Source organism: Macaca fascicularis, chromosome 4, assembly GCF_037993035.2.
Source record: "Macaca fascicularis isolate 582-1 chromosome 4, T2T-MFA8v1.1".
Taxonomy (NCBI): domain Eukaryota; kingdom Metazoa; phylum Chordata; class Mammalia; order Primates; family Cercopithecidae; genus Macaca; species Macaca fascicularis.
The window spans coordinates 38539875-38567838 of record NC_088378.1 but is presented as its reverse complement, the minus strand read 5'-3'; the positions used below and the strand labels follow the sequence as shown (position 1 = coordinate 38567838).

The following is a 27964-nucleotide window of genomic DNA, read 5'->3' as shown; positions in this document are numbered from 1 at the left end:
CTGAGTGTGCAGCTTTCTGGATGCCAACCCCAAATTAGAGGGCACAGAAGAGTAACCTACTCTAATTCTAATAGATGATAGAACCTAAACATAATCCATTTGGTTTATAGCATCAGATAAACTTGTCATATTAGTATCATCAGTCATTACTAATTAATTCAAATATTAAAGCAGGTTTACATCCCAAGGAGAGTTCCTGTGCTAAGACTTTTATCAAATAAGGTCCAAAAACAAATGGTCCATTGAATGATGCTGTTTCTAACAGACCGACTTAATAAAACAGATCTTTCAGAAACTTCTACAATTATTGAGACTTGGTCTTTTGGCTACATATCCTAACTCAGAGAATTTTTTTAAAAGTGAAAGAATCAACAATTATTTTCTAGTCAATTACTCTTTGCTAGTTTTGAGTGAACTTGAATTTTTAGAAACCATATGACTTGAGATTTAAAAGATGTATGTTAAGTGATATAAGTATTCCTCTAGCTATTAGGCTCAGTGCTCAAGTTTTGTTCTTTGTGAGCTGTTAAAGTTGTATGATGTGGTCGTGCAGGGTCAAAGTAAATCAGTCACTTTTTCATAGTAATAGTTCATTTGTTTGTTATCCTATGTTTATGGTTACCTAACAATGCTCTGACCCGGTCTTTGATATTTATTCCTGAGGGTCAGCAGATGACATAAAAAGAAACACCAAGTTGTAAATTGACTCTTTGTTAATAAATCCTGTTGAAATTTTGATAGAAAGTGGCAGTTAAAAACAACTGTTTAAAGTGGTTTGTGAATGATGCATGGTTTCAATAATCTATTCTTTCCTTTTTCTCCTTTAGCACTGATTATCAAGATTTGACTATAAATAACTCTTCAGACGCAGAGGCTAAAAACTGCCAATCAACAGTCTCTGCAGTATCTTTTATGAGTTCCTGGATGAGTGCCTTCCCGTTTTTTCTGGTAATGAAATGTGTCTGGCATGTCTTCTGCTGGGTACTTCAATATTAACCCTATTTCATTAGGATATTCTAATTTAACATGTACAAACTTGTAGATGCTGTACAGGAAAGCTATACCAGTGAACTCCCTGTACAAGAAAGCTATACCAGATACTGATATTATCACCAAGAAATTTCTTTAAAGTGAACCACATTCCAAGGTGGTGTTCCCAACAATGATGGTGTTGCAACTCAAAGAAGGCAAAAGAAGCAATCATTTGTTACCTCTAGGCTCTCCCATGAAAATCCCTACAGTGTCCTTATGCCATATACCTCATATTGAAGAATCCAAGGGCAGCATTAAGTTATTCCCTGCTGTATTGCTCCACCTTGTTTCTTGGTGGACAAGGGAGCTCTCTAAGCTTGAATTTCCCCTTTCCCAAGACTAAAAATAGACAATGGGCCAGCTACATGGTTCATTGTTGTAGGATCTTGAGTGAGTAAGATTAAATTTGTAATAGCTCAAATTATTTCAATCTTAATCTCTATTTAATAAAAAGTCTTTGGTTCAGGCAGTTAAATGATTTCAGCAGGTGTGTTTGCCTACAGTTATTTAGTCTTACTGCCTAGTTTCTATAAGGTTGGGTTATAAATTGCACTACTAGAGATTTTGTTGATCTCAAAGCATTTTCTAAATTAGCTCTGTGATCAAAATAAGAAATAATTGAGAAGAAACAATTTCTCCAAAGAATAGTTAAGAATATTTGTCCTTAGCTCCTTGGGCTGGCCTCATGGACATGCAAATTGTATGGTCATACAGTCCTTAGGAGACCTGGTGCCTGGCTTCATGCCTTTCTATGCCATTTTAAAATTCTTGATAATTTTATCTTTGAACTTGTGGTTTGTAAGTTAGTGAAATGGGACAATGGAGCATGTGCATGAGCAGAGAAGACACATACAATGCATGATTGATGTGATACCTCATTACCCCATGAGCCATGTAGTATTCACCATGGCCCATGAGCAGAACATTCCGGTGGACCCACGATACATGGGAGTTCACTAAAACTCAAAGTAAGCAATGTTAAGCATGTTAGGTCTACCACTGAGTAAGTAGCAGGAGGAGAAGTGGTCTGATAACTGCAAGAGACCACTTTTCTTTTGAATGAGAACTCGCTTTGAATGAGAACTTTCTTTGAATGCAAACAGAAGGAAATAGAGTTCTAAAAGGCAGGAACAGCAAGGAACTCTATCATATCCATAACTCATGTTACTTCCGTGTATTAGCCAACCACATATGCTAGAAATTGTGACATAAAGCAGAGAGAAAGATAAGTTGATCTACAGTTAACTTTCCTTTTAGTTTTTCCTTACCCATCAGTAAGTCAGAGGTAGAGAATGCTGGTAGAATGTATGTATATGAGGAAGAGAAGTAAGAACAGTTGAGTTAGTATTCTGCAGCATTTCCACTGTTCTAGTCAGAGCAAAATACATGTGCATGTATGAATACAAAATACAAATTGTGTTATTTTGATGATTCTACATTGGGTTAATGGCTTTTAAATTTGTGTTCAAGACTGGCATTGCACAATATAAAGATGAAGGGTAAGAATCCTGCTAATAACTTGAAATTTTATTTTTTCTTATTTAGAACAGAATTATAGTAACAAATATAAAAACTATGACAAGTCAAGAGAAAGACTGTGAAAGAAAGGAAAAAACTATTTTAGTACCTTTAACAGCATGTTATTTTCTGCTTTTTGAGTAAGAGATTCTGCATTTCATTTTGTTCTGGGCACTGCAAATTATATAGCTGGCCCTGGTTGCACCACAGCCGTTTGCTCCTTGACCTTGCTAAATCACTAAGAGGTGGGATTTGAGAAGAATGGAGGGGCAGGTGAGGCAGTGAGGCATCCTTCATCCTTCCCTGCAAAGCCCTAGGGATTCTTTTCTGTATTGCTTTAATAAAGGCCTTTCTTGCTTTTTTGTGAAATTATATTAATAATAGTAGCTTCTATTAGTTTTCCAACCAAAGAAAGGTCCCCGTATTATTCCTTATTTCTAATTTACTAAATACATCCTACCCTTTGTTAAACTCAAGTCATCTTTGCTATTGTTACTTTCTATAAGCAAGTTCAAATCACCCATGATTTGACACTGTGGATTACTTGCTTCTCTTCATTTTCTTTTTGTTTGTTTGTTTTTGAGATGGATTCTCTCTCTGTCACCTTGGCTGGAGTGCAGTGGCACAATCTTGGCTCACTGCAACCTCTGCCTCCTGGGTTGAAGCAATTCTCTTGCCTCAGCCTCCCGACTACCTGGGATTACAGGCCTGCACTATCACGACTGGTTAATTTTTGCATTTTTAGTAGAGACGGAGTTTCACCATGTTGGCCAGGCTGGTCTCGAACTCCTGACTTCAAGTGATTCACCTGCCTCAGCCTCCCGAAGTGCTGGGATTACAGGTGTGAGCCACTACGCCTGGCCATTTCTCTTCATTTTCTTTTCTCAGTTTGTATTCAACCATCTAATTTCAAAACCATTTCCTTTTTATTACATTTTTAACCTCATAATTTAAGGTCACTAAAAGTATTTTACATATATCCTGCAAAATTTGATCCTTTTCTTTTCCCTTTTTTCTTATGTCCTGATTTCTTAGGTCCACAGACATGTGGGTAAGACCTAGGCCTTTGTAGATGTCCCGTTGATTACTTCTAAAGAAGAAAAGAAACATGTTGCTAGCGCCCTTTAAAGATCTCCCAAGAGGCTATAAGCAACTTGCCAAAATGTCAGTAATGTTTTACCTCCGCCTTCACCTCTACCTGTCATTCATCACCTCTAAGCAAATCTTTTCATCTTAGGAAAACCTCCACCTTGCCTTTTTAGTTTCTTTGATTTCTTACCTCACACTATCTAATTTCTGAAGTCTCAGTATCAAAAGTGGTGAGACCTAAACCCTGTTCTGACTTCTTTTATCTGTATCTTAAAGGAGCTTTAAAATTTCAAGACCATCTTCATTCTGACCTCTGCATACATGCCCTACCCCATTGCTTCCCTGCCCTTAGCTTTTTAGGAATACCAAGCTTCCTGAATTTATTCAAATGTGCCTTGTGTTTCAGGCCTCCTCACTTTTTCTCTTGTTAGTCCTTCTGTCTAGAGTATCCTTTATTATCTTCTTTACTTAAATAATTACTTTTCAAGCTTAAAGTGTCAGCTCAGGCATTACCTCCACTGCAAGTCTTTCCTGTTCCTTCATAAGACAAGTTAGGGTCCATCCAGTTAGGGCCCATATTACCATGGGTATCACTCTATGTCAACACATCGTATATTGTACTAAAAACATCTGTTCATGTGATTGCCTTCAGACCATACTATGATGTCCTTGAGGGCAGGGATGTATTTTTTTAATTTGTTGCATTGTATAGTCCTAGACACATAGCAGTATTCAACAGATGTATTTTTCCCTAAATTAAGACAAGTTGAATTAGATGTGCTTTAATATAATATGTGATCTCTCTTCTGGACATTATTTATGTGATCCTAGCCCAGAGAATATACAGACAGTTGATCCTTGAACAACGTAGGGTTTGTGCAGTTGAAACTCCCCTGAAACTACTATCAGCCCACTGTTGACCAAAAACCTTATCGATAATATAAATAGACAATTAATACATATTTTGTATGTTATATGTATTATATACTGTATGTAAGCTAGAGAAAACAATGTTAAGAAAATCATAAGGAAGAGAAAATGTGTTTACTATTAAATAAATGAAAGTAGATCAGCAGTGGTCTTCATTCTCATTGCCTTCACATTTGGTAGGCTGAGGAAGAGGAGGGGTTGGTCTTGTTATCTCAGGGGTGGCAGAGGCAGAGGGAAACCCATGTATAAGTGTACCAGCACAGTTCAAACCCATGTTGTTCAACGATGTGTGTGTTGTATAAATATATATGTGTATATAAATTATGTGCTCCAGCATTATTCGCTGGAGTTTTTTTTTTTTTTTTTTTTTTTGACAGAGTCTCACTTTGTAGCCCAGGCTGATGTGCAGTTGTGCGATCTTTGCAACCTCCACCTCCTGGGTTCAAATGGTTCTTCTGCCTCAACCTCCCGAGTAACTGGGATTACAGGGCACCACTACGCCTGACTAATTTTTTGCATTTTTAATAGAGACAGGCTTTCACCATGTTGGCCAGGCTGGTCTCAAACTCCTGGCCTCAAGTGATCTGCCCACCTAGGCCTCCCAAAGTGCTGGGATTACAAGCCTGAGCCACTGTGCCTGGCTAGAATTTTTAAAAAGTCATAGAATCTTAGAGTTAAAAAGAATCCCAGAGTATCCCACTCAATTTAGGAATCTCCTTTGCAAAGTTTTGGCCACTTGTTATCCATTTTGTTTAATAATTTAATTTCATCTTATTCTTTTAACCTGGATTAGGGGAGGGAGATGATGAGGAAGAGATAGTTTCACAGACCCTTTTACTCAAAGCCAGTTGCTAATATAAATTATCTTCTCCAGAAGCCTATTGTAATCAGGGATAAGTTGAGTCATAGGTAGTGGAAAAGTCATCAAAAACTTCTGCTATCCCTAGGTTTGGGCAATCCTTTCTGAAGAATTTCACAAGAAGATTCTACCAAATTTTCAGCAATTCAAAAGTTCTGTTATAAGCTCAGCTAAAGATAAGCCATTTAGAGAGTAGTTTTGAGTACTTTTCATGAGCTTTAGCTAGAATTTTGATTTCTTGGTACTTTTTGATTCATTTCATTCTTGGGAAAGCTGAGTGCACGAACTGTCATTTTCGTCAGTGTCTTGCGTCAGTTACAAGATTGATATCTATTCTTTTTACATTAGGACAAGAACATTGGATTCCAAGAAGCAACTTCCAGGTTTTTCAAGTTTTTCAGTATCAGTATTTCCTTATATATGGGTCCTATCTACCTTGCCATAGACTCACAGACATAAGTAGGAGGTTAGCCCTCTGGTGGTGATGAAGGCCAGCCTTTACAGTCAACTGGAGACTGGTCACTTGTCCACACGCTTAAGGGATCTGATCTGATGAACAGGGCCTACCCGAGGAACCTGACATGTGGGTTCTGTACTTTCTGCTGCCAGTTCTTTAAGAGGTTCAAGGATCTTTAACTTTGTCTCTGTACTAACTCCTTGTACTGCTGAAAATAGGCAATGCCTATCTAACTTTGCCAGCTAATTTTGAGGGTCAAAGGAAAAAATATGTGCAGAGTTAAAAGTGCCGTGGAAGTGAAAAAGTGTTGTGTTCACTCTTCTGTCCCTATTGGGAGCTGATTGCTGATCTCATTTTGCATCATAAACTGGGTGGCCCAGATTGGGTGGAACAGATAGAAAGAAAGAGGTATCTAGAAAGAAGAAAAGATGGGCTTAACAGTGTTGACTTTTTTCTCTGTGTACTGATTGAGACCATTTCTTAATCAGAGAAAATCTGTTTGGGATCCAGAATGGTTTTCTCTGAAAAGATGAATTGCTAAATTACAAAACTAGGACAATGGGATGGAGAGACTTCTCACCCATGATTTGACCCTATGGATTACTTACTTCTCTTCATTTTCTTAAAAACCATAATTGCCCCGCAATGGATCATGGATCCCAGGCTGCTTCTGGACAGGTTCTATTGGGCCAACACTCAGTCTTACGCTCAGTACCCCTATTTGTGTCCTGTGGCATTGTGCCCAATGTAGCAACTAGAGTGATAAATGACTTCCTGCTCCTAAGGTCACCAAATAAGCAAATGCTCCCCAGGGGTCATTAGATGGCTTTGTATTCTTCTCCTAAATTGTTCCATCAGTGAGCCAGGATGGCGGAGGACTTGATTGTTTTTTATTTTATTTTTGATGCTCCTTCTAGGCTCCAGACTCACTGGAGACATCCTGACACATAATGCTTTGCCCAGCACAATGCGATGCCCTTTACCTAGTAAAAGGGTGAGTCCCATAAAGGTGCTGCCTTCCCCCCAGAACAAACAACGGAAATGCATCAGGAGAGCTCAGCTGCAGACAGAATGCACATCATGAAGCAGGAGCCACCCTGGGATTGCTCAGATGAAAGCCAATTTCAATGAACATTGTGTTTCAAAGCCTGCTTCCTCTTGCTCGGTAAGAGCTGAAGAAGGAACATCCCACTTGCGTCTGCTGACACAAAAGAATGCTGTGGCTGGGAGATCTTATCGAGCCTTCCTGTGCCACAGCAACAGAGCTCCAGTTGTGTCTTGTAAGAATTGGTCATTGTTTCATGGGGACGACTGGCTCCTTTGGGTGGGATCTGATGGCATCTCATGGAGTTGAGGTAGGTGGTGCTGGGAGGTCAGCCAGCCACATGACCTGGCTTGCTGGCTTCTCAGAAGTCAGATAGAAAAGCAAACTTCACCCAGTTTGCTGGATGCCGAATAGTTAAACATTTTAAGTTTAACCATTAAAATATGTATATTCTGTTTCCTTAATAATATCTTCAACTGTACAAGTTAAGAACAAAAACTAGAAATGATGTCCAGGGTTTCTCTATTGGAATAAGCTGTTTATTGTTTTCTTTTAACCAACAGTTGCTTGATTCTGATGAAACTGAGAAAAATCAAGTAGTGTTTTGAAAAATATAAAGTTAATTATTTAAAACTATCTCTGGAGAATGTAGATGCTAATATGTAAACATTTTAGTGTTGATGACATAAGTCTCAAAAATATATATTTGCTTCATGAAGGTGAACCTTCAGTTTACAATCATCACATTTATATATAATAGTGTAAGTTAATAACCTCAACTTAATTAAATCTGGCTAATTCTAGATAATGTCTCCTTTTCCTAGAAAGTTTGTGGCCTCTTCTAGAGAGGGAAAATTGATGGTTACTTGTTCAGTTATATGCAGAGTAGAATTTGAATTTGGTTCTCTTTCCTCTTTGTCTTCTGAAAGGTCTGCTGCAGTAATGAAAACATACGGAAATATATGTAACTGTCGGTAGACATGTCAAGGAAAAGGGGGGCCAGGAGTTTCCTAAAGGAACTTAAAAAAATTTTAGATTGAGGGGGTACATGTGTAACTTTGTTCCTTGGTATGTTGTGTGATGCTGAGGTTTGGGCTTCTATTCGAACCATCAGCCAAATAGTAAACACAGTATTCAATAGGTAGCTTTTAAACTCTTGCTTTGCTTCCTCACCCCTTCCCCCACTTTTGGAGTCCCCAATGTCTGTTGTTTTCATCTTTATGTCCATGTGTACTCAATACTTAACTCCCACTTATAAGTGAGAATATGCAATATCTGATTTTCTGCTTCTGCACTAATTCACTTAGGATAATGACCTCCAGCTACATCCACATCTCTGCAAAGGACATGATTCCATTTATTTTTATGGCTGCATAGTATTCCATGGTGTATATGTATCATATTTTATTTGTCCAGTCCACCATTAATGGACACCTAGGTTGATCCCATGTCTTTGCTCTTGTGACTAGCATTGTAATAAACATATGAGTGTAGGTGTATTTTGGTAGAATGATTTATTTTCCTTTGGGTATATATCCAGAATGGGATTGCTGGGTCAAACGGTAGTTCTATTTTTAGTTTAAAGAAATATTTTAAATCCCTCTTTCCCATATCTTCCTGTAGAATTTTCTAAAATGCTGTTTGTTCCATATATTCTGATATTCAGAAAAAAACAATTATTTTCCTTTAACTTTGTACAAGGTTCTGAGGATCAAGATATTACCAAAACACTATCTTTGTTCTAAATATACATTTTAAAATTATCACACATAGTTATGTGTAAATGTTTCTGCCCTCAGTGAACCGTGAGCAGCTTGAAAAAGGGAGCTAGACCATATTCATCTTCCTGTCTCCAGTGTTGACCACAATGTCCTGCACATAGAAGGCTTAGTGAATATTTATTGATGGACAGGTGGATGGATGGGTGAGCAGATGGATGAATAGATGGCCATGCTGTAGCCTAGCACATTTACAAGTAGGGATTTAATTCAGGCTGTCCACATGGTGCTTGGCATGACTACACCTGTTAATCCTCTGGGCATTTATTATCCCACTCTTTTTTGTTTGTTTGTTTGTTTGTTTTGAGGTGGGGTTTCGCTCTCGTTGCCCAGGCTGGAGTACAATGGCACTATCTCAGCTCACTGCAACCTCCACCTCCTGGTTTCAAGCGATTCTTCCACCTCAGCCTCCTGAGTAGCTGGGATTACAGGCACGCGCCACCATGCCCAGCTAATTTCTTGTTGTTGTTGTTGCTGTTGTTGTTGTTGTTGTTGTTGAGATGTAGTCTTGTTCTGTCACCCAGGCTGGAGTGCAATGGCGCGATCTCAGCTCACTGCAACCTCTGCCTCCCAGGTTCAAGCGATTCTTCCACCTCAGCCTCTCGAGTAGCTGGAATTATAGCTGGAATTTAGTAGAGACGGGGTTTCACTATGTTAGCCAGGCTGGTCTTGATCTCCTTATCTCGTGATCCGCCTGCCTCAGCCTCCCAAAGTGCTAGGATTACAGGCATGAGCCACCATTCCCGCCCAAGGTTAAATTATTAATGAACAACATTCCGGTTAAGTACAGATCCATCATATGCATTTAGATGCATTGTAACTGAGCATGAAGAGAAATCAAAATCCAGGCCATCAGAAATAATGCATTAGGAACATTTCCTTACATCAGGAAGGTCTAGAGATAGAACCATTGCATCAGCCTCACCATTAACTGGTGGGGAAAACAGCTCTTTGGAAAGGGTTTCCAAAGGTTGGACTTTGCATAAAACAGAGATTTTGGTAAGTGGAGTAGGGCTGGACAGCACCATCTCCGGAGGTTAGCCAGGAAACCTAGGAAGGGATGGGATGCCATCCACTGAATTTTGAGTGTGGCATCTTCTGAGGGAGTCATGGAATGACATCAGCCTGAATAACCATGAGTCATTCTTGTTCTTACCTTTCCTCAGCACCATCGGCATGTGAATTCAGCAGCCCCAGAGTTTCTCCTTTCACCCAGTTTTGTTCTAGCCCCGTTTGCTCTCATATTGCCCCAGATGAGCCAGGAGGGACAGACTGCTCCACAGGGTGCCTGAAAACCTCCAAATATGAGTCATGGAAAGCAACATCATGTAGTTGGCATTTGACTGAAAATCAAGAGATCTGGATGTTAACCACGAGCTGCCACTTAATTATAAGCTATGTGACTACGGATAAATCAAATTATCTCTCTGAATCTCATTTCCTCAACTGTAAACTGAGGGAGTTGGACAAGGTGATCTTGAAAATATCTGCATTCTCTTTAAAAATACAAAAAAGTAGCCAGGCGTGCTGGTGGGCTCCTGTAATCCCAGCTACTCAGGAGGCTGAGGCAGGAGAATTGCTTGAACCCAGGAGGTGGAGGTTGCAGTGAGCTGAGATCGGGCCACTGCACTCCAGCCCAGGCAACAGAGTGAGACTCCGTCTCAAAAAATAATAATAATAAAAATTAATAGATAAAAGAAATAAAAGAATTTAACCTTGTAAACTATTTTAGAATGAGCACATAACAGAATAGAGGAATCTCAAAATAATTATGCTGAGTGAAAGAACCCAGACCAAAAAAAAAGAATAGTTAGATACAGTGTTATTCTGTTTATATAAAACTCTAGAAAACGCAAACTAACCTAGAGGAAGAAAAAGTACAGCAGTGGTTGTCTGGGGAGATGGGGAAGGAGTGGAAAGGACAGAGGAATAGAAAGGGGAACAAGCAAACTTTGGAGGGTGATGGATATGTTCACTGTCTTGATTAGGGGATCTGCATATGTCAAAATTTATCACACTGTACATTTTAAATATGTGCAGTTCATTGTATGTCAATTACACATCAAAAAGCTCTTTTTCTTAAAGAATGCAAACCTTTTAACATTCAACTAAAATACTGTATTATTAAGGTTTCAATAAGAGAAACAAAAACACTAGGATGCCTGTGTGTGTGTATGTATGTATATTTATATAGTTCCGGGGATTTGACATTACATAATAGTGTGGTGTGGTTAAGATATGTCTGTAAAGCTGTTGTCTTCATATCCAATGCTGGAGCTTGAATTCCAATGACAGATTGTCAGGAAACGAAGACGGATATAAAGTGGGGAAGAACCAGAGCAGGCTGGAACCCCAGACACAGTGGGGGCTCACAAGGACAGACTGAAACTTGCATCAATTCTGAATGCCTCTAACCTTGGTTGTATAACATTCTTCAGAGGCAGAGCCCTTAATTATAGAGCTCAGTACAGGTGTGTACCTGGCTCAGGAGTTGGAGAAGCTTCAGGCGGATCCATCCAGGGGAAGGTGGAACAGTTGCAGGCCCAGCTGCTGTCTCATGCAAGAGGTGATCCAGCAGCGAAGAGACATATATAAGCTAGCAAATGACTGCTGCTTTACTCTCCTCTCCACATTTTGCCTGAGAATCTCTCCTGTGACCCACCCTAACCAGAAACACACAGAAAATGGAATTCTGGGAAACAGAGTTCAGTCTAGTTGGGTTCACTCTTTACAAAGCCATGCCTTGACAACTTGGCCTCCTACTCATCTTAAATCAAACTTAATTTCCAGTTAAAGATAATAACAAAATCATGCCTGCCTCTAACATGATAACGTCTGTCCCAAGAACAACCAAAACACACTTTTCCCTAAGAGAGAATCCAGCATTCTTTTTTTTTATTTTGGGTGATATCCATTTTTCTTTTAACAGATTCACACCAGATTCTCACTTCTCTTTTGATATCCTACAGCTTATATATTGAGATATTAAGTTAAATAGTATTAACACATTTTCTGTTAGATGATGAGGGAATGAGACAGAAGACAAATACAAAATAATTTGTTAAAGAAATACATATACATATATTGACATGTATGTTTGCATATAGTCATATAAAAATAAAGAAGAAATACTCATAACTAGTACAGTACTTGTATCTGTCACTGGTCACGTGGCCATAGCTGGTATTTAGAATTATATTCTTCCACTACCTATTTCATGTTCCCTTTGTTGTCAGTACTTTAATTGGTCATGGGTTCTTGACTGGTGGTATAAACCAAATCTTTGTTCCTGAATGTTCTAGGCCATTAGCAGTCTTGCTAAGTTGAACTGATGTAGTTTTCTATTCACTTTAGTCACAGGATATGGTAGTACCAAGAGGAAACCTAGAACTTTAACTTTCGAGCCATGCTCCTCCTGATTCTCTGTGTAGAAGCAGCCTAGATTCGATCACTGCCTTCTTTGCTTGTTGATTCAATGGCATGAGTCAAAGTGGTCAGGTGGCACTCCAGATCAACTGAGTCATCATATGTCCCCTGGCAGAAGTACTCCTCCTTTTGGAACTAAGACCTCTTTGCCACCCGAGCCTGATGTCACAGGGACGGGAAGCAATAGTTTGTTAGTGAATTGCTAGGGATAATAGTGAGAGGATCCTGTCCTATTTCCACCCCTTGATCCCCATATGCATGAGTTCTGGCTAAGGAAGAAACAGAAATACATGTTGGATGCTGATCTAGAGCATACTTTGAATCCTAAAGGACCACACATGAGTCTCAAAAGGACATTCCACCATTCTATCAAGCCAGTTGCTTCAGGGTGACAGGGTAAGATCAGTGGGTTGCATGAGTCCATTGCTGTACCTCATTTACTGTGACACAAATTCCTTGATCAAAAGTGATGCTGTGTGAAATACCATGATAGTGAATAAGTTATTCTGTATGTGGTTTTTGTAGTGGTTTTAGCAGGAGCATGTGGGCAGGGAAGTCAAATGCATATCCACAACAAGTGTCTATTCCAGTAAGAGCCAAATACTGCCACTTCCATGAGGGAAGTGATCTAATGTAATCAGCCTAGTAGCTGGGAATGGTGCCATGTCAGGGGCTCACTGTCAATCTCTGCTGTTAACGGATTAGGCACTCAGTGGTGGCTATAGCTAGATAGGCCTTGGTAAGTAGAACTTCATGTTGATGAACCCATGCATAACTGCCATTTTCTGCCACCTTTGCCTTTTTTTTTTTTTTCATTTTCTAGTTGGGTAATGACAGGAGTTGGTTGGGAAGAAAGGTGACGAATGTCCACAGAATGGCTCATTCTATTCACCTGATTAATAAAATCCTCCTCTGTTGAGCTTACCCTTTGGTGAACATTCACCTGGAACACAGATATTTTTACATACTATGCCCATTTGAAGAGGTCCATCAACCTACCTTTTCACCAGATTTCCTTGTCACCAATTTCTCAATTATGTTCCTTCCAAATCTCTGACCATACAACCAAATAGCCCATGAATTAGTGTCGACTTGTACTTCTGGACATTTATTCTTTGAAGCAAAATGAATGACCAGGAACATTGCTTGAAGCTCTGCAAACTAGGCCCAAGATTGTTATCCCTTTATTGGCTTGTCATAAGAAGCTCTCCAAGGGTCATAAGTGTAAGTTGAGAGAAAGAAGGCAATGTAATAGGAGTAAGGGCCATAGATATGTAGGCCACTTGCTCATGCAACATATTTGTGCTTTCAGGCCCTGCTGAGGCCCAATTTCCTATCTACCACTTCCATTTGGTCAGAGAGTCCTGCTGTGCATACTCAACTTTATGGCCTGGTGACTCAGACGACACTAGTAATGGGCAGCTCAGGTCATAAGGTAATTTGGTAGCCCATGGTCAAACATTCAGTCTCTACCAAGGCCCAGTAATAACATAAAAGCTATTTCATAAAAGAAGAATCATTACCTATAAAGAATGGCAGCGCTTTCTTCCAAAATCCTAAGGGTCTGGTCTGTGCTTTACCTATGGGAGCCTGGCAAAGGCTTTAAACAGCCTTTCTTTCTGTTACTGACATTTCTAGCACCATTGGGTCTTCTGGATCATGTGGTCTAAGTGGCAGAGCTGCTTCCAGAGCAGTCTGGACTTACGGAGCCTTCTCTTGTTCTGGTCTCTACTTGTGGGGTGCCTCACCATGCCTCAGACTCGATATTTGTGGGGTTTATTTTCCACTCGTGGTGTGCAAATGTCTTACCACTTTATCTAGAGCAGTTTGTACTTTTTAATTACCAGAGAAGGAATCAGAAAAGCTGAAGGAGGATCCATGGGAAGATGAAACAGCTGCAAGCCTGGCCACTGCCCACACCAAGGAAGTAAGCCAGCAGATAAGCCACAGTGTTTGGGGGGCGGCCGAAATGTGGCTGCTGCTTCCCCTCTACCCTCCTGTCTCCCACAAGAACCTCTCCCTGTAGCTCACCTTACCCAGAAAGATACAAGAACATGAATTCTGGGTAATGTAGTTCATCCTAGCCAAGTTGACATATTACACACTACATACTCAACTTATGATCTACTACTATAGGATGGAGAATCCAGTTTAAAAAAAAAAAAAAAAAAAAGCAGATGGCCTATCTTGGCCTGATCTTGTTTCCTGAAGAATTCATCTGACAAAATTTTTTCCTACCTACATGGCTTTGATTCCATAGAATTTGTGTGTATGTTCTAGCTCTGGGGAGATGATCAAAAGGGAGCTGTTTCCAGAAACATATTATTTTTTAATAAATAAATTCTTAACAGTGTGAAAATATATTCACAGTTTGAGTGTATTATTTATCAATTGCTTTTCCAGAGAGACTAAAATTTGCTTAGGTTTGAGGGCTTTTTAAAAATATTTAATCTTCAAAGTATTAGCATGTACTTTTAAGTTAAAAAGTATGCTGTGGGCAAACAGCAATGTGATATGCTTTCGCATTGTAGCAAAAAGAACATCTCAACATTTGCTCTCCAGGCTTCTTGGAATGCAGTTCACTGTGGTGCTGTAGGTGACCATAGTGTTTCCAGAATTGATTGTCCGGGAAGAGCAGGATATCCCAATGTGCTTACCTGTTCCTCTGAGAAAGCACTAATTTTCCTTTGTTTCTTTGTTTTGTTTCTATAAACCATCTAAGAGAAGGCTGATGTCAACTTTTGTCTCAAAATACGTGAATCTACGAGTTTCTCTCAGAAAATGGTAAGATCATCGCTCTGTGCAAGAAAGGAGGGTGTATGTAAGGAGTATGTGACAAGCTTTGCAGTGACTTGAAGGACAGATTTCACAGGAGAGAGCAGCTAAAGAAGGAGACACTAAAGTGACACTAAAGGGAAGGTGATTTTCAGATCCACCCTTCCTTATCTCCAACCAGTGCATGATTTCCTGATGAAGCCATTTGTCCACCCGACAGTGCTGTTGTTTCTAAAAATTCCTACCACAGAATAACAACTGTCAACACCTGCCTCAGACATAGGAGTAGGGAAGACTGCAAGTGGGAGAGAGACTTAAACACACCAACCCTTTTAGGAACAAAATCACTCATATCAGCTGATCTGCGGAATTAAAGGAGTTTTTAAAGTGTGTGGTATTCTTTGACATAGTATTGGCAGAATAATCATTTAACAAATGTCACTGATGGATGAATTAAGAAAAAAAGGTGTCACGTTGGCTCTTCATACAGACATTTAGCAAATAATTGGCACTAAAGGGATTCTGATTTCTTCCCCTGCCATTTTGATCTTTCAAGTTTTGAAATAGCAAATAACATTGGTCCTTAGGGTTGGTGCGTGTTAGAATCACAATGGACAGAGACCCTGAAAAACTCTACAAAAGAGGGAGGAACAGAACTGAATGGAAAAAACGTTATGGAAATTTTCCACCCATGGATGGGACACACCCTCATGCAAACAAAGCTTTGGGGTGAAGACTATATTTTATAAAAATATGATAAAACACTTGCTAAGCCCTGAGGGGATGAACAATGGTTCTTTTTCTTTTTATTTTTTTTATCCTCCAAAATTCAGCGTCACATGCTGAGCAGTTGAAGGGAAAGGCCTTTTGTCATATCTGTTTCCAAACATCTATTTCCTTTCTGAAGCCCCAGAAGTTTGAGTTGCTGTCACAGTGAGGGGCTCTCTTGTGTCAGCCACTCTGATTCTGTGTCCTTGTCCTAACTAGGTTGTCTGCCAATGCTAACTGGCCAGCTCTGACAGGAGGTGCTTGGCCCAGGAGGAGTCATCAGGGCAGTTCTCTGGGCTACTGCTGTGTCTCCAGCTCTGCAATTTGCTCTGCATCACTCAGCGGCAGACGGAGAGGCAGCTGCAAGCCCCTTGTGAGATTTCTTCCTTGCCGTCATCTCACGATGCTTTGTAATAAGGAGGCAAACGGCTGAGGTCCCCTCAGTTGTATCTTGCTTCCCTCCCCAGTGCCTCTTCAAACCACTTTGTCAAAAACAACAACGAAACAAAAACAAAAACAAAAAGATTCTTGTGTTCATGATACTAAAACAAAATTGCTTAAGCTCTGTTGCTTAAGATTAAGCACTCAAAAAATGTCGAAGGTGGTCTTAAAAATCTGGCTGTGGTTAATGGGATCAGCTGCATTTTTCTTTAAAATGATGTGACCCATCTCCTCCATTTTACTTTTGCATTTGACTTTCCAGCTTCCATGCGAAGGAACAGCATGTGGTTTACTTGTGGTCATATTATATGTTACTTTGGTGCTTTACAACTTTCAAAGAGCTTTTATGCAAAAGTGATATCATCAGATCCTCAGATAACCCTGTGATGTGGGTAGGTTGATGGATACACTATCATCATTTCCCATATGAGGAAAGAAGAGTAAATAAGTTACACAACATGGACGAGGTCACCCTGCACTTCAGAGGTGGAACCAAATTCCAACAGAAGCATTGAATTTCTAAACGAGTTTTTGTTTGTTTTTTATCTTTTCCATCACACCAAGCCACCTCTGTGAAGGAAAATTGCATGCATCTCCCTAACCCAACATTTTTCATGTTAAATGTCCACTAAATTATAGTCACAATTTGGTAGTCTCAGTAGTTCTTCTGGTTTGAAGACAACTTTTTCCAAATTTCCGTATTTTTTCTACGACTTTATCATTTTCTTCTCTACCCAGAATTCCATACTTAACATTCGCAACAACACCCTCTTTTATCTTTCTTCTTTCTTCCCTCTCTCTCTTTTTTTTTTCTCCCTTTGTCTGTCCTCTTTTTCTGTCTGCCTTTCTCTGTCTCCTTTTTGTGTGTTTATTTTTGTTTTGGTTTTAGAGACAGGGTCTTGCTATGCTGCCTGGGCTGGTCTCAAACTCCTGGACTCAAGCAATCCTTCTGCCTCAGCCTCCCAAAGTGCTGGAATTATAGGCATGAGCCGTCATGTCCAGCCTGGTTTTGTTTATTGATTGCATACTGAAAGTAACACATGACTGGAATATAAGAGAACTAAGTTTGAGATATTATAATTTCACATAACCTGTATAGGTCTCTGTTGTTTTATCTGTAAAATTGCTTTTCATAAAATAATGATGTTCTACACAAGTGAAGAAGAGAGAAGGGAAAATGGGATTTTTTGCTAATCAAAAATAACATGTGGTTAAAAAAATTGAGGGCTACCTAATTTGTAGATTTTCTCATTTTAAGTAAGAGATGATAGGATCAAATCCAGGTCCTCTGTCTACAAGTCAAATATTTAGTAAGTTGCTGGGTGCAGTGACTTGCATCTGGAGAGGCTGAGGCAGGAGGATCACTTAAGTCCAGGAGTTTGAGGCTACAGTGAGCTATGACTGCTCCACTGCCCTCCAGCCTGGGTGACAGAAGACTCCATCTCTAAAACAAAATAAAACAAAACCCAAAACAAACAAAACCCAATTCTTTAGTGATTTTATTTTTTAGTGACTTTGTTAGCCTTACCAATAAGTTACTTTTATTTATTTATTTATTTTTATTTTATTTTATTTTATTTTTTGAGACAGAGTCTTGCTCTGTCCCAGGCTGGAGTGCCGCGATGGGGTCTCGGCTCACTGCAACCTTTGCCTCCCAAGTTCAAGCTATTCCTCTGCCTCAGCCTCCTGAGTAGCTGGGGTTACAGGCACGTGCCACCACGTCCGGCTAATTTTTGTATTTTTAGTAGAGATGGAGTTTCAACTTGTTGGCCAGGCTGGTCTCGAACTGCTGACCACGTGATCCTCCCGCCTCAGCCTCTCAAAATTCTGGGATTACAGCCATGAGCCACCACGCCCGGCACCAGTAAGTTATTTTCAATATGAAATGCCAAGACAGGACATACAAAATTTAGGAAAGAAAGAAGTCAGAATTTTAACAAGCTACTCTTGTCTTCAGTATAATTAATACCAGATAATTTCTCACATTGATGGCGTTTTTTCTTAGAAACTCTAACAGTCAACAACAACAACAAAAACCAAGAATAAGCAAAAGAGGATATGAAACGATTATTCTAGCGTTCTATTTTTCTGGTTCTCTTTGTCAAGCTAAGCGTTATGAGGTGATGGGGGTGTTTGTTCTGACTAGAAATGAGTTGCATTTAGATGTTATATACAAAGGTTTTTCCTGGAATAACATCGTTATTTAGCTAAAAAGCTATAGCTCCATAGACTTGTGTGCTCTGAACACAGCTGCATAATTAGTAATCATCATTAATCATTTCTACTTCTGTACTTTTATCACCAACAAAATTATAGCAACCTATATTTTTAGTAAATTTTAATTGCAAGTTTAATTTGATATTTATTTATCACTATAAGAAGCAGTTTGCTGAACTGATTACGCAAATTTAAAATGATGTTTCTGAAGATAGAAATAAAACTTCCCACCAGGAATAGACAGGCTTTTCAACAGAAGAATATCTGCCTCTTGGCAAAAAAAAAAAAAAAAAAAAAAAAAAAAAAAAGAAAGGCTTTTAGGTTTTTTCCACCTTTAGTGTGAAAATGAGTATTCATATGGGATGGCTTTAGACTACCTATTAGAAAATGCATATCAAGTAAGAGATGGATAATTTATAGAGTTGATTGCTTTAAGCAGAGAAGCTTAAAAAGGAGTCTTTGCAACTCAGGTTGTTCTCAAGAGACAAACGTAGGCTCATAATTCAGAATTGAAACCTGCCTGTGAAATACACAACAAAAAGGAAAAGAAACTTAGAGAAATGTTTGAGAAGTAGAATGTTTTACCACTCTTGGAAAAATTTTCTTGTTTCTTTTCTGTAGGAAGGAATGAGATAGTTGTTAATACTCTTGAAAACTATCTTAGAGAGTGAGGCTTGAGCAGTTGAGGTTTTCTCATGGGACTGTGCACTGATGTTTTGTGCTGCTGTATCAGGATCTCCAAGCTTTCCTAGGTGGACAGTTAAATGGATGTGTCAACAGAAGCTGAGAAATGTTCTCTCAGCCAGGCTTAAGACATGAAAAAGAAAATGGCTTTCTTCATTTACAAAATTGAGCCACAAATAGACTCAAGAACAAAAGCCTAACAAGGAAGATGAATAACATGGAATTATCACTGTCACTTACATTATGTCCAGAATAAGTGGATTGCAAAGGGCAAGTCATGTTGTCAACAGCCTGAGGTATGTGAGGAAACTCTCCTATGAAGGCCTATGCCCAAATGTCCTGAAATGGAAATCTGAGACCTGTTAGTACAAAAGTGCCCCGAATGTTCTTAACTGGCAGGGTGAAGGCAAGGGGACCGGGCTGCCTCTAAAGCAACTAGAACCCTTCAATCACATGCAAGGAACTGGTAATCTGAAAAAACAAACCACCAAGAAAGGGTACAGATAAACGTCATAGCAAATCAAATGGAATGTGATCAGCCAAGCTCTATACTCCTATTAGAACAGGGAGTTCCAAGGACCGATACCTTGTCATTTAAATAGTCTGCAGACACAAGCAATGCATTCTTCACAGGCATCTTATTTCCTGTTTTTGTTTGTTTGTTTTGTTTTTGACTTTTTAGTATTTATTTTAATGTTTTTGAAAGGGATACATTTTTTCCAATTTAAAAAGAGACATGGCCATCAAGAGTGGGTTAACATATAGCAGAATACCATATAAACAAATTAGCCGCTAGCTACAAGCAGCAACTTGAATGAATCTTAAAAACAAAACACTGGGACTGGGCGCGGTGGCTCAGGCCTGTAATCCCAGCACTTTGGGAGACCGAGGCCGGCGGATCACGAAGTCAGGAGATGGAGACTATCCTGGCTACCACGGTGAAACCCCGCCTCTACTAAAAACACAAAAACAAAATTAGCCGGGTGCAGTGGTGGGCGACTGTAGTCGCTGCTACTTGGGAGGCTGAGGCGGGAGAATCACTTGAGCCCAGGAGGCGGAGCTTGTAGTGAGCCAAGATTGCGCCACTGCACTCCAGCCTGGGGGACAGAGCGAGACACCGTCTCAAAACACAAACAAACAAAAAAAACATAACATTGCACAAAAACACATCACAGAAGAATATGTATAATATAGTACCATCTATACAAAGGCCAAAGCAGGTAAAATTAATATATTATCAGAAATCCATAAATAGGAAGTAAAGCTATAAAGAAAAACAAAGAACAAGTACCATAAATTTCAGGATTGTTGCCTCTTGGTGGCGGGGAGAAGGAGATGTGATCAAGAAGGACACGAAGGTGTCAAATACTGGCAGTGTTTTGTTACTTAACGTGGGAGCCTGAGTATTCATTTTATTATTATTTACGCCAATTATAAATGTTGTCATCTACTTCTTTAAATGTATGATTTATAAGTTTGTTTTCTCAAAAAAGATGAGTCAAATTTTAACATTTTATTTCGTTCTTGAGATCCAAGTATCCCTATCTTCTGAGGGTAGCCTTTATGCAGAGACACCTATGAGGAAACGCAACATGCAGAGTTTCCGGATCCATAGACGATGCTGCCAAAGAGTAAAAAAGAAATAAAACAAGATAAAATAAAAATCAGAAAAAACTATTGGTTGAACTTTTTTTTTTAAAGTTGGCATCATATATGTGAACTGACACTCAAGGCCTTTTACCACCTGAACCCAATCTTTCTTTCTAGGCAGATGATATCCCAGAACTTCCCAGTGGGACCTTTTTCCTTGTTAGATGTGATTCCTTGGCCAAGCCTTACATTTCCCCTGTTTGTGCTGTGATTATCTCATTCCATTTACCTGCATTTCCCACCCTCTTGCTGACCGAACATCTTAGTTTGACCCTTTCTGGGAAGCCACCTCCATAACCTTTGTCTGAGGTGTCCTGACTATCTTTCTTGAGCTCTCAACAACTGCCAATTTAATTCTCCTAGCAGTTAACCTTGTGTGCCTTATAACAACTGCATTTTCACCAGCCAGACCCCTTTCCCTCCTGGGCAGATAGCTTGACTTTATTTTCTGTCTTCCCATGCAGGTAGATGATTGAGTTCTATCTACCAGAAGCATATGCCTCCTGGAAGCCTGGTTATAATACCTCCCACAAAATCCTTCAAATGCTTTTTATTGTTCTCCTAAGTGTTGCTTATGGGGGACCCAGTGAAGTACTTCAGAGCCCTAGAGACTTGCTGAGTCATATGAGTGGTCAGCAAACTTTTCCTGTAAAGGGTCAGGTAATAAATATTTTAAGCTTTGTAGACTGTATAAAGTCTCTGTTTCTTCTCCCCCTCCTCCTCCTCTTTCTCCTTCAGCTTCTTTCCTTTAAAAATGTACAAAACCTTTCTTCTTTTCCAAAATCTGGCTATATTTGACCTGTGAGCTGTAGCGTGCTAAGTCCTACGCTAGAAGGAAAAATCTTGAGTCTCAAAATAACGATGTAAAGCAGAGACCCTCCTCCCCGCACCCATTCTCTGCAACTGACACTTTTCTGATTACTTTTCTTTTACTCTTTGTCTTTCTCTGAACTATAGATGTATGGTTAGCTTTCTGAGGTCAAATATAATAAAGAGGTAGCCAACTATTTGGCAAATTTGGACCAAGCAGAGTTCTGATATAAAGAATGTAGGACCCATTCACCCCCAATTAGTCTCTTCACTGAAAGGTGGCTTATACCAGATATATCTTATTTACTAATTTGTTTAGTCCATGTCTAGGGAACCATTATGATCAAGCCAATATGCCCAGGTCAGAGTAGCCTACTATAGAATCAAAGCTTTAGGTTAGGCTTTGTGGCTCACACCTGTAATTCCAGCACTTTGGGTGGCCCAGGCGGACAGATCACTTGAGGTCAGGAGTTCGAGACCAGCCTGGCCAACATGGTGAAACCCTGTCTCCACTAAAGATAAAAAAATTAGCCAGACATGGTGGTGGGCGCCTGTAATCCCAGCTACTTGGGAGGCTGAGGTAGGAAAATTGCTTGAACCAGGGAGGAGGAGGTTGTAGTGAGCTGAGATCACTGCACTCTAGCCTTGACAACAGAGCAAGGCCACCTCAAAAAAAAAAAAAAAAAAAAAAAAAGAATCAAAGCTTTAAAATCCAGCAGAAGTAAAATTTCCAAGTGGGAGGGAAGAGGATCAAGAGGAGAATCTGCAAGAGTAAAACAGGAAGAAGATGTGTGCTGCATGGCACAAAATGAATCTGCAAAGCATCTGGGAACTGCAGGTATGTCTGACTCATAATATTAATGCTTTGCCTAGGACCCCCAATCTCCCTCCTTCTCTTCAATTTTCTGAAATAACCCACATCTGTGAAGTGTTTTCCTTTGCTTATATTTTCAGTCCCTACTGATGCCTGGAACTCACTGGAGTCAGCAAGCACAGGCAGCCATTGTAGCAAGTCAGAGTGGTGTGATGAAAGGCTTCAGGAGAAAAATATTCCACCACCACCTGGTTCACTCAGATACCTTGCCAGCGTACTGTGGTTCTCATGTAAACAAAGTACCCTTTACCTCTTTCACGGTGTTTCCCCCTAAAACAGCAGATTCATTTGGACACTGAGTAACTTGCTTTTTTTTTTCACTAGGCCAACATTTGTTTTGTTCCTTGAAGCTTCAGGTTCAAACTCAAGTGTGGTTTTTCTTTCTATAACACACTCAGTCTTCAATGACTTACTCATATGCCAAGCTTAAGAGACGCAAAAGGAATGCCGGTGCCAAGCAAAAAGCCAACAGACTCTTGCTCTTGTTCTTGTAACATACTTCTAGAACCAAAGGAATGGGGTCTCCTTTTAATTGTGATGTAAAAAGTAGAAGAAAAGAGAGTTAGCTTTTCTACAGTTGATTTAGAAAAAGGGTCTCTGAAATTACATTCATATATATATACTTTCACTGGAGTAAGCCATATAGTAGATCTTCATTCTCAGCAATCACAATGTACTCCAAGTGACTTATTTATATGTGAGTTTTGACTCTACCTGCCTTTGTTAATTATTTGGTAAGCTAATATTAATAAGGTATTCATAGCTCTTTTGCTAACTCTTCCAGGGAACCAACGTCTCACTCGGGCCTCTGATATTGTAACTGTGGGCCTTTAAGAAACAACAGAAAAACCCAGCTGAATAAAAACTGCCCTCCTCTGCGGCTGCCCTGATGGAAGGGGCTCAGGAGCAACAGCCTTCGTGGTGCCCACCCTCTGGGCCAGAACAGCAGATGCCCCACATCTGAGTCTAGTGCCTCCAAGAAGCACAGGTGAGGATTCTGGGGGTAGGGAGAGTGGGAGAAATTTCACCATCCCACAGATGAATGAACGCTGGTCTAGTGTGTTCAGGGCAGTATACCTTGACCCAAAGGGATTGCATGGAATACACTTTATGTTTAACCTCCTAACACCTTTTTTCTAATGCAATTATTTGAAATATAACTCAATAGAAAGACACGACCCTCCTGCAAGTGTCTTGAAATGCTTATTGCACAGTAAGGTTTCTGCTTATTTGCTTAATTTTTAAGGATTTGTAGCTTGATTTTCCCCCCCAGAATGGATGAAAAGATGAGCAGTGTTCAATTTTGAACATCTTAAGAAGTCGTGGCCCTTGTTAAATTTTGTTTGAGAGAATTCATAGAAAGTTACTGTGAAACAACCATATTCTTAGAAAGCTTCTCATTTAAGACTCAATTGGGTCAGAGCTTAGGTTATTCTGAGAGCTGAATACATTTGTTCTCTCCCTGAATCACAGATTCTGACATGTTATTTTAGAAGTTCTTGGTCTTTTTCTAAAAATTGACAGACATATGGAAAAGTTAATAATTCAGTGAGTAAAATATGCTTATATCTGCAAACAACAGCGATAAAAAAGATGCCCTATTTTTACTGTTAATCTTTCTAAGAGTTTTGAAAATGCAAACCCAAACTTGACATAGAAAAGGTACAAAATACCTTGGCCCTTAAATTTTCTGTGCTGTTTTTCATTGTCATGCAATGTTTTAATTTTCCTTGAGATGAAACCACTTAGATCCCAACTTTAGATCACTATGTCCTATGCTATCGGATCTATGGAATTTTAAAAGGTAAGAATGTTCTTGGGAAAATGTGGCTTCTATGAAATATAATCACAAACATAAATAATGGCTATTTCTACATTATTTATGTTAATTTTTTATTCTTATTACATTAATTATATTCTTATAATTATTTATGTATTCCCTTTTTGTTTGTTTGTTTTTGAGATGTAGTCTCACTCTGTCACCCAGGCTGGAGTGCAGTGGCACAATCTCTGCTCACTGCAACCTCCACCTCCCGGGTTCAAGCAATTCTCCTGCCTCAGCCTCCTGAGTTGCTGAGATTACAGGTGCCCGCCACCACACCCGGCTAATTTTTGTATTTTTAGTAGAGGTGGGGTTTCACTACGTTGGCCCGGTTGGTCTCAAACTCCCGACCTCAGGTCATCCGCCCACCTCAGCCTCCCAGAGTGTTGGGATTACAGGTATAAGCCACCACACCTGACCCCATTTATTTCTTTAAATTTATCTGATTAAAGACAAATTTAGGGATGATTTTCTTGTAAATGAAACTAATGTCTTTCATGAATGAGTAGTTGCAAACCAGATCTGATATCGTTTAAGGAGATATGAGAAGGACTTAGCTAGTCAGTAATAGTTTCTCCATTTATTTTCCACAATTCCTTACAATGTTATTTCAGTTTATATTTGGAAAATAGCTGCCAAACTATAAAAATTGCCTCACAGTCCATAAAACAATGTGCCACCTTCAAGCTAAAGATGAACACTTTTTTTTTTAGAGCATGAAAAGTTCTATTCCTTGGGTTGCTGTTCCATCTGTCCATAACTTTACAGAAAATTACCTACCAGGAGCTCAAACTTAAGCTGATCATATGTGAGGTCATACATAAATTCATGGAAAAAAGGAAGCCCTTCTTGCTGACAGATTTGGCTGTGAGCAATGGGATGGGGCAATTCTTTTCCTCCTGGGGCCTTCGTTTCTTTAGCCTTGAATCTTCTTTTTCCTATTTCTGCATGACTGCCTTCATCTTTCCTTGGGATCTCAGCTTAAAGGTCACCCTAGAGTGATTTTTTTTCAGAGTAGGTGCCCTATTATATAATTGTCTCTGTAGTACCCGATGTAAGTTTAAGGTGCCCTGTAATCGTCTACATAGCATTTATCATGAACTGATACTCTTGGTTTTTGTTTGTTTCATGTCAACCTCCTTGTAGTTGCAGAGCATGAACTCTGTCTTATTTGTTCTGTAATCTGGCACCTAGAGTGGTGCTTGGCAGGTCTTACGAGTTGAATTGTGCCTCCCAAAAAGATATGCTGATGTTCTGATCCACAATACCTCAGCATGTGACATTATTTGGAATAGGGTTGTTGCAAATTAATTGTTGGGATCGCAAGGAAGATCGCAAGGAATAAGGTGCATCCTTAATCCCAAAAGACAGCTGCCCTTAGAAGAGAAAATAAACACAGAGAGGACACCGTCCGAAGACACAGACACATGGAGAAGATGACCATGTAACCAAGAGTCAGAGACTGAAGTTTTGTGCTGGAAATCAAGGAATGCCTGGGGCTCCTAGAGGTGGACCAGACAAGCAAGGCTCCTCTCCCACAGGCTTGGGAGGCAGCATGGCCCTGGCAACATGCAATTCCCTTTTCAAATGCTGAGGGTTGACACTCTACTCCCTCAACCAGGGGCCAAATATTTGCCTTAAAAATGAAACTAAAGGAAAAACAAGATTTTTGTAATAAAAACCAGCTGTATAGCAAATGGGATGAAATGTATCATTCTATTGCAGTTCTCTAGTTGGACTTACATAATATTGTAATAAAGTCATCAAAAGTACTTGTAGGAGGAAAATTTTTTACCATGATGTTGTGCTCCTGGCCACTGTAAATTTGCAAGTTTAAGCAAGCATCATTCAATAATTTTAAAATACTTTCCTCCCCCAGCTTTTTTTTGCAGCAGTAGGAGCATGCCTCTGAGGCACTGTGAAGAATCTGATAGTTGAACTGAAGCCAATTCCAGTCTTTATGGAAAAATTTACACAACACTTCCAGGTGGGCAGATTCAAAGACAGGATGAATCATGGCCCAGTGCACTGGCTCCTGGCTGTAATCCTAGCACTTTGGGAGGCCGAGGCAGGGGGACTGCTTAAGGCCAGGAATTCAAGCCAAATCTGGGCAACATAGTGAGACCCCGTCTCTACAAAAAGTTTTTAAAAAATTAGCCAGGTGTGGTGGTCTGTTCCTGTAGTCCCAGCTACTCAAGAGGCTGAGGTGGGAGGGTCACTTGAGCCCAGGAGTTTGAGGTTACAGCAAGCTATGATCGCGCATCACTGCACACTAGCCTGGGTGACAGAGCAAGAACCTGTGACCCCCCTCCTCCTTAAAAAAAAAAATAGGATGAATCAGTGTCAAAATTATGAAGAAAAATATTCTAGGTTCTTAATTCCCAAGGTCTGCGTGTCCAAAATGGTAAGAGCTCAGAGGGTACAAATTCAAAATGTATTAATTGCTACAATTAATCTTTAGTGACTGCATTTGAAAAATCTGAAATCACGTGAAAAACAGTTGTATATGTGTATATATGTACGTGCTTGCATATGTGTGTGTGACCTGACAAATTTTATTATGAGGTCCTTTATAAGGCTACTGTATCAAGTCCTTCAGTTTATACCAAATGTCTCCTCATAAATCAGTAAACCTCTTCATTTGTTCCTTGATAATGTAAGAGCAATTTCTTTAGAAGTCATATACTGTCCTATAACTGCAGCTTTCTCTTTGTCTCATCTGTACACAATACATAGAATTAAGCACAAAGAAGCAAATGGATGTACCAAAAACAAAGAGCAAACTTTGCGGGGAGTTACGTGCAGGGTCTGAGAGCATTTCCTGTCTCATAGATAGGAAGCATTTGCACCACGGCTTGTCATCTGCGCTGTCGGGCCCGGTGTCTCCTAACTTCCTGAAATAAAACCAAACTAAGCAAAACAATAAAAGTGACGATTTCTCTGTGTTTTGGAATTCCAAACTCCTATTACTGGAACATTAAATCTTTCAACCCTACTGGTTAATGTGCCTTTCAAAATTAACGGTGTTTTTGTAATGGTTTGTTTTTAAAATATAATGCTGCAATATACATTCCATATATTATAACAACTTATTATTATTACTATTTTGAGATGGAGTTTCACTCGTTGCTCAGGCTGGAGTGCAATGGCGTGATCTCGGCTCACTGCAACCTCCGCCTCCCAGGTTCAAGCAATTCTCCTGCCTCAGCCTCCTGAGTAGCTGAGATTACAGGTGCCCGCCACGATGCCCAGCTAATTTTCTGTATTTTTATTAGAGACAAGGTTTCACCATGTTGGTTAGGCTTGTCTCAAACTTCTGACCTCAAGTGATCCGCCCACCTTGACCTTCCAAAATGCTGGGATTACAGGTGTGAGCCACCACGCCCAGCCTATAACAACTTATTTTAAACATTATTCCCAAATTCCGCTAATCTTTGTGTCAAGAGAAAAATACTGGCTTATTAAAATTTACTTCTCCTTTTACTCTTCTAAATGGCTCGAACAAAACTCATGGTCCCTTGAATGTTAATTGGGTTTCAGGTGCGGGCAGATGACAGAGAAATACATAATATAAAAACAATCCTTTGTTTTGTCTATAAATTTATCTTTCTTGCCCTTCGAGTGTACTTGATGGTCCAGTGGTTTCCAACTCTGATACAAAATTTTCATTTGCCTTTATAAGAAATCGTCTAGCATAAAGTAGGGGTCATATTTTATCAGCATCATCACCAAGAAACACAACACCATCACCACTTTTTAATTTGTAGAAAATCCAGTCTTATCTGCCAA

At 39.6% G+C, this 27964-nt stretch overlaps 2 long non-coding RNA genes across 9 annotated transcripts in view; both read left to right on the top strand.

The window, feature by feature from the left end:
- LOC135970400 (uncharacterized) overlaps window positions 1-2625 on the top strand; it is an 84563-nt gene extending 81938 nt beyond the window's left edge. Inside the window, exon 3 of the long non-coding RNA XR_010586077.1 lies at window positions 828-2625. This is a non-coding gene — a long non-coding RNA (uncharacterized lncRNA). The remainder of the gene's footprint in view (window positions 1-827) is intronic.
- A 4521-nt stretch (window positions 2626-7146) lies between these two features.
- Window positions 7147-27128, top strand: LOC123573033 (uncharacterized). 8 transcript variants are annotated; one of them, XR_012434413.1, is made up of 4 exons: window positions 7147-7240; window positions 14857-14918; window positions 15897-23341; window positions 25471-27128. It is a non-coding gene; the product is annotated as an uncharacterized lncRNA (long non-coding RNA). The 8 variants fall into 8 exon arrangements; XR_012434412.1 differs by having other exon boundaries at window positions 14857-23341; XR_006697755.2 differs by having other exon boundaries at window positions 13982-23341.
- The last annotated feature ends 836 nt before the right edge of the window (window positions 27129-27964 follow it).